This window comes from Vitis riparia, chromosome 2 (assembly GCF_004353265.1).
Source record: "Vitis riparia cultivar Riparia Gloire de Montpellier isolate 1030 chromosome 2, EGFV_Vit.rip_1.0, whole genome shotgun sequence".
Taxonomy (NCBI): Eukaryota; Viridiplantae; Streptophyta; class Magnoliopsida; order Vitales; family Vitaceae; genus Vitis; species Vitis riparia.
The window spans coordinates 11,467,789-11,475,078 of NC_048432.1; positions in this window are offsets into that span (position 1 = coordinate 11,467,789).

Consider the following 7,290-nt stretch of genomic DNA (forward strand, 5'->3'; position numbering starts at 1 on the left):
GATTGAAGAAAACGAGGTGGGTCTAAGTTGGTGGCACTCTTTGCATCCATTCTTGGGTCCTCTATAGCAGAGGTAGGACCAATTTCATTAGATGAAGTATAGAGTGAAAGTAAAAAATGCAAGCCATCATTCCTTGGAACCATCTGATTTTAACAGGACAACTATCATAACTAAAACAATCTATTATCGTTTACAGGTTCCGGCCATATTTTTTTGAAATGTTCTAAGCAGGCCATGGCATAATCTGCTCTACCAAGGACAAAGTAATTGCAGCAAAAGAAGCATCCTTTGAAAATGTGGGGGAAGAAGAACTTCTAGCAGAGGAGAAATGTATTAAATTGCATGACAGTGGGGAATCTGAAGAAAAGGTACCAAGATTTGGACGAGAAATCCGTAGGAAAATGAAATTCTGCCAAGGGAGTTGGAGGAATTGGCTACTAAGTTTGAAAAAGAAAAAGATGAGGCAACTATGGAGTTTAAGTCCAAAATAATCCATTGGTAGAAAAAAAAAAATGGTAAGAATAGTACTCATCTCAAAATATTTGTCCAAGTAATCTTTTCTATCCACGTAAGCATTTACATTGATTTTTTCTTTTTTTAAGTGTAAAAAAACCATAGTTGGTAACTGTGGTTTTAAAAGTTTCAGAAATATCCTTAAAACCATAGTTTGTGATTGTGGTTTTACAATTTTCTTTAAAACCATAGTTGGTAATTGTGGTTTCAAAATTATTTTTAATCCACCCCAATTTTAATGGTAAAATATTCTTTATCATAATAACCATAAAACCACAACTAGTAAGGAATAACCTAAAATCATAATCATTGACATTATTTTTTATATGAAAATATAAAATTTTAAATAATATAAACAATTTGTTTAGTTATTTTAAAATTTAAAAATAATATGAAAACCTAATTTTCTTTAATTCATATGTGATAAAATTCATAAAAAAAAATAAATATTTTATTTACCATAAATATATAAATTTTTATGGAAATGCATGTAGGTGAAATTATTTTCTCAAAATTTCAAGGAAAATATGAAAAAAAAAATAAAGATATATATAATTTTAAAACAATGGTAAAGAGAAAATTTATTAAGGATAATTTGTAAAAAAAAAAAATAGTTTTAAATTGACAATGGAAAATTGTAAGAAATTTTCTCTAATCCGAAATGAACTTTAAGGAAATTTGGTACATCGTTAAGAAATTTTGGTACATCCATAATTTACACTAAAATTAAAAATAAAAAAAACAAAGTTCTAAAATCTCTTTTTTTAGTTGATGTATGGTTATATGAGTTCTCCTTAAAGATATTTGTGAAACCACAGTTACTAACTGTGGTTTTGTGGTTATTATGATAAAGAATATTTTAAAAATAATATTAAAATCACAATACCATTAAAACGAGGGTGGATTAAAAATAATTTTGAAACCATGTTAGTAACTGTGGTTCTAAGGAAAATTGTAAAACTACAGTCACATATTATGGTTTTAAGGATATTTTTGAAACTTTTAAAACCAGTCACCAAGGATGGTTTTTTACACTAAAAAAATCCATGTGGATGCTTATGTGGATACAAAAGATTACTTTGACAAATATTTTGACATGAGTACTATTCTTACCATTTTTTTTCTACCAATGGATTCTTTCAGACTTAAACTAGGCAACTATGAACCCGAGAGTTAGTTATCCAAGCAATAGGGTTCTTTTTGTATTGTACTGTGTTTTTACCTTAACAACTTAGGTTAAGAAAAACTAGAGAAAAAAAATAATTAGTATAACCTTTTTAGTACTCCATGTATCGTCCTCAGAGATTAGTCTATGGAAATTTGTCGATACTAAGCTGAGTGCTTGTTACTTGTATTCTAAAATGAAATTATTGAGCTGATTGATTTTTTGCAATTTATAAATTAGTAAAAAAAATCTAAATAACTTAGCAAAATATTTAAATATTTTTACTCTACTAATTCAAGGGTAGGGGTTCCACAATCCAACTTTGAGAATAGAACCTTGGAAAGAACAAGGGCTTCTGTTTATGAGGATCGTAGGGTTTTTGGTCCATTGGTTGGTTGAGGTCAACTTGAGTTTTACAACTCATATTCATATCCAAACTCTAGTTTGCCATTCAATCTTGATACCTAATTACTATCACATAAATGAAAATTAATTTAGGTTTAGGTCTTAACTCTTTAGCCCTTACCATTCTTATAGATTTGTCACAATGTAGGTAATGAGAGAGATAATTGAGATAACTAGGGGGAATCCCCTATATTCAATAATGACCTATTGTACCATCACCTAGTTCAAACTAACTGGGCGAGTTTCTTGTTTTCAACATTTTTACCTTTAACCTTCATTGATGTCATTATTAATTCCTTTTTATCCATTGTTCCTCTTTCAATTTCTAACCTTCAGTTTTCTTTGCTTCACATCCCAAGATTGAGTTTAGTCTCTCATGGTGGTGGTGTTACTCACACAATTCATAAAGAAAGTTGAAAACATCATTCTTGAATTAAAGGAAACTAAAAACAATAATTAAATTGCATAAATAAAACAAACCTAGAGACTTCTCAATGTTTTCTCCCTAAAATGTAAAGAACAATATAAAAATCTCCCATAACCTACGACAAATGGGTTTAAATAGTAAGAAGACAAACTAGCCACATGGCATAGCCATATTGGCCAAAATATTTAAAAATTATATGAAATTTTAAAATTGGGCATCATCTCTTTGAATCTTGAACCATTTAAACTCTTCTCGAGCTTGGTGGATGCTTGGAACATAAAGATTTATTGAAGTTCAAAAGCTTAGAAATGCGTGTTTTAAAGTTAGGGAGTCGAGTTTAGTTTTGAAAACTGGAATGCATTATTAGAGGAGTTTGAGTTGAGTTTGAATGTTAGGTGATTTTCAAACTTAACTTCTACTAAAATCTCATGTTTTCTACTTAAGTTCATAGTGAGTTTGAAATCCATGTGATTTGCAAATCATTTTCTCCCAATTCTTCATGTTTTCACCTCTATTTTGGTTTTGAATGCCTGATTCAAAATTTTCAAATTAGTTTTTACTCTGCACAACTTTGGTTTAAATGACCATATTTCCTTGGTTTCAACTACAATTCATACACCATTTGAAGGTTGTATTTCTTAGGTCTTGAGCTTAGAAACCATATGTGACTTTCCCTAAAAAAAGTCATGAGAAGTAGCCTAGAATTTAGCTTAAAGCAAGGTTTGATTCCTTCTAGCTTGTTTAAGTTCTAATTTCCATGTGAACTTGGAGACATGGTTCCTAACCTTCTTCCTCATAGTTTCTTTGCTCTCTAACTCTCTCTATAACCTTCATTTTGTTAACCCAAGGATAATCTCAATATTAATGATAACAAAGCAAAGGTTAAAGGACACTAGTGTGTTTTTTTGCTCAAGTTCACAGGTTAGAAAAAGTATTGTCATTTTATATGTCATAAGTCTTCTTGGAGAAGAAAAATGTAAGATTCCAAAGGAAGGTGCAAGAAGATTTTGTAATTCTCACAAAGACCTTAGTAAAGCTTCTTATTTAACTTCTCTTGCTTACATATCAAGTATTTGTACTCCACATAAGGATGACTTAAGCTATCTAGCGTTGGAGACTCCATTGAACCTTAAGTTCTTCATAAAAATTCTCAAGTTTTTGTAAAAACTATTCTCAACTTAACTAAGGTGTTTTCAAACTTTAAAATATTTCCAAAATATCAATTAAGTTTTGAATAAATTTATTGGAAAATGGTTGTAGCCCAAAACTTACTTAAACTTACATTTAATTCAAAGTTGAGCACATGTGGATGTCCACTTGCCTTGTGGTGTGAGTTTTTGACTACTAGAAGGGATGTAGACATCTACTTGGATAACTAGTTGTCATGTGTTATGATTTTTGGCTATTAGAAGCCTTGTGGACATCCATCTAGATGTCCACTTAGCAATGTGGATGACAGGTGGACTTGTAGATCTGTTTTTTAACCTCAAATCGCTCATTGCAACTCATTAAATGCTTTAATGGTTGGTATGTAGACGACCATATAGACATTTAGTTCTATAGGTTTTATTTCTAATTGGTAGTTTAATTCCAAAACTTATTTAAACGTAACCTCTGATTCATTTAGGAAGTAACAAGAACTTGAATTTCACTTTTATTGCTCATTTAAGCTTCTTAAATTCAAATATGTACTTTATATCTAAATTTGCCCATCCTCATTAGAAAGCACTTACACTTGAGCTTCTACATCTTTGTATATCTACTCTTTGAGAGAGTTTTCTTCATTTATTCCCTTTTGTACTTGAGAAAATTAGTGTGTAAGGAGTTAAGGAATTCTCCTAAGTTGATGTAAAGGTCCATGGAACTTAAGAATCTAAGTGTATGAGACATTTAAGAGTTGTGGCTAAGAAAACTCTTGAGATAGTGGAAATACCTCTAAGCTTGGAAAGAAGTTGGAGGAAGTGGACATAGGCCACTGCCAAGCCACTATAAATCACTGTTTGCAATCTCTCTTGATCTTTAATTCTTTTTTACTTTGTTTCATTTTGCCTTCGTTCATTAATATTTTATTTATTAGTAGTAAAAGTATAAAAAAAAAGTTTTATTTTATCAACACACAATTCACCAGCCTCCTTCCTTCCCTTCCTAGGGTATACCCTTAGGTTGAATTAATAAGACTTTTCACACTTCTCAACTTTCATGTTGTGTCTTCCTTCATATTCACTTGCTTAAATGACTTTCCTCCTTTATTTACTTTAGTTTAAGTTGGGTTTTTTTTTTTCACTTTGCATTATTTTCATCCATTTACCCTAAAATTAAGCTCAAAATATATTTAAATCCATAGCTAGGGTATTAGCAACATTTGAAGTTAAGTTAGGTGAGTTGAGCATTTTATATAACATAAACCATATTATTTATGTGCTAAGAACAAATTTGGTCTCCAATAATTGAGTCTAAATACCTTAGTTATGATTTAGGACACAAAGAATGTAGGGTGAAGTATGGTATTCTTCTTTCACCAAAAGCTGAAGAAAACAAAAATGAAAACCCAATTACTAAGGAAGCTAAAAAGAGTGAAAAAATTAGCTCTTATAAAGGGTATTAGTAAAGTGAACAACCAAGGCTTTATATATTGAGTACTAATTGAGCACATAGATGATACTCCTCTACATGAGATGTATTTTGTTTTAAATAGTTATAGAAACAATCTTTCTTAAACATACTTTGCTTTGCAAGGTGTAGTGACTATGATTTTACTATTAAATTTTTTTTTCATTCGTTAACTAAGAATTTTTTTTCATTAACTTTGTAATGGTATTACCTTTGTTTTCTTTAATTCTATGATAAGATCTATGTGTTTTTAACTTATTACTTTTACATAATATATGCACATTCATGTTTAATCTACAATCTCGATTCTATTTACTCCGTTGATGGAGTCAATATCTTGAGTAGGCTTTTATTGCACCAAATTGTTATTATTTTCTTTCATAGTTATGCCTAATTTTAAGGGCAACCACTCATTCACATAATTATAGTTTCAAAACAATATAAACCAACTAAAAACTTACAATATCAATCAAATACATTTTCAAAAATAATATTTTAATTCATAATGTTTAATGGCTTTATCAATTATTCACTATCCAAACATTGTAAATAATAAGCTTCTAAGCTAACTTCTCCACGTTCTTATTATGGTTCTTCTCAATTTGGCCTTATATAACGTCCCTTCATTGGGTTTTATGTGTCTTCGAAAACACATCTAATCGACTACTTGCAAAGTTCTCTTCTTCACCTTTTTGTCATATTCCCTAGTTATTGTTGGCCAATATGCTGCAATGTTGACATATGTGCACCGTTTTTTTTTTTTTTCTTTTAACCAATCCAAGGCTTGTTCACTTTTTTCCTTTAATAGATCCAAGGTTTGTTGAGCCTTGGAATCATTCTTTAGATGAATCTCGTAAACTCAAGAGTCTTCTACTAGATGAATTTTTTTGAATCCTGACATATAGGGATGGAAACCTCTAGGAGAGTTGGTGGTTAGGGTTCACTTTCTTTCTAAGTGAACAAAATGCAAAACTGGAGTTATAACCTTAAGGAGGGTGTTTATAGGCTTCTAGTGGGCTTAAGTGACTTGAGCTCATCTTAGGCTTGGGTTAGTTAATTTAGACTACATGGGTTCTAATTGATTGATTAAGTTAATTGAACTTCAAATAATCAATTAGCTCAGTCTAGAAAGATTGTTCACAAGCTCTCTTTCAACCTTGTATATTTATTAAAACGCCTTTATACACATAAGTGAACTAAGAATACACTTAACCCTCATAATTAATCTATGTCATCATGGAAACCAAGTTCGATTACACTCTAGTGTCCTATGTATATTATAAAAAGACAAAAGTGTTAAGGTTCATGACCTATTATCCACCATATGAAAACTCCTCATAAAATTGATGTTCGTAATTTAACAAGGTGAACGATATTAGTCTTTCAAGATTACCTTTACAATACTTAAGTATCTAATCCTTTTATTATGTGATTAACTAAAATTCTCCTCACAAAGAACTTGTGTCAAGTTTTAATTAAGGAACTACTATAATCATAGATTTCTTGAACTTACTTTCTTAAGATCACCCAATGGGACATGCTATCTCAATCTCTATAAGATATCATAATGTCTTTATTAAGAATATATGTTGTTGCAAGTTTCCATAAATAGTGACCTAATCCATAAAGAATATATGACAACCTCAAGCACTCACTCATAGGTCAAAGTTATAGTGAACTTTGGTATAAGCTTAGTATTCTCTCAAGGTTAAGAGAACATATATTATAGCAGCTTGGTAAAGTCATGACTTCTGGATAGTCTTATGTCAACTCATCGTAGGTCTTATCCAATATGTAATTATACACACTAATGCACTCACCATGGGAAACTTAATCTAATAACCAAACTTAGTCATCCATCTAATTGAAGGTAGTACAATATAACCTCAAATGGATTGCCTAAGTCCATAAATCGGCCATGAACAAATTATCTACTTACAAAGAATCTATGACTTGAATCTTTCTTGCAACTCCTAATGCATTAGAGTTATATACAAAACAAAAAATGTCATACTAGAATGCTCAAAAGTGTAATGCATGGAATATAATAGATATAAATGAGAAACTAGAATCTTGTTACAAAATAATAAATCAAAAAATGTTACATCATTTCATACTCTTAAAAGCTTTATCCAATAAATGATGAACGAGTCTTACAAGTTTTGAAATA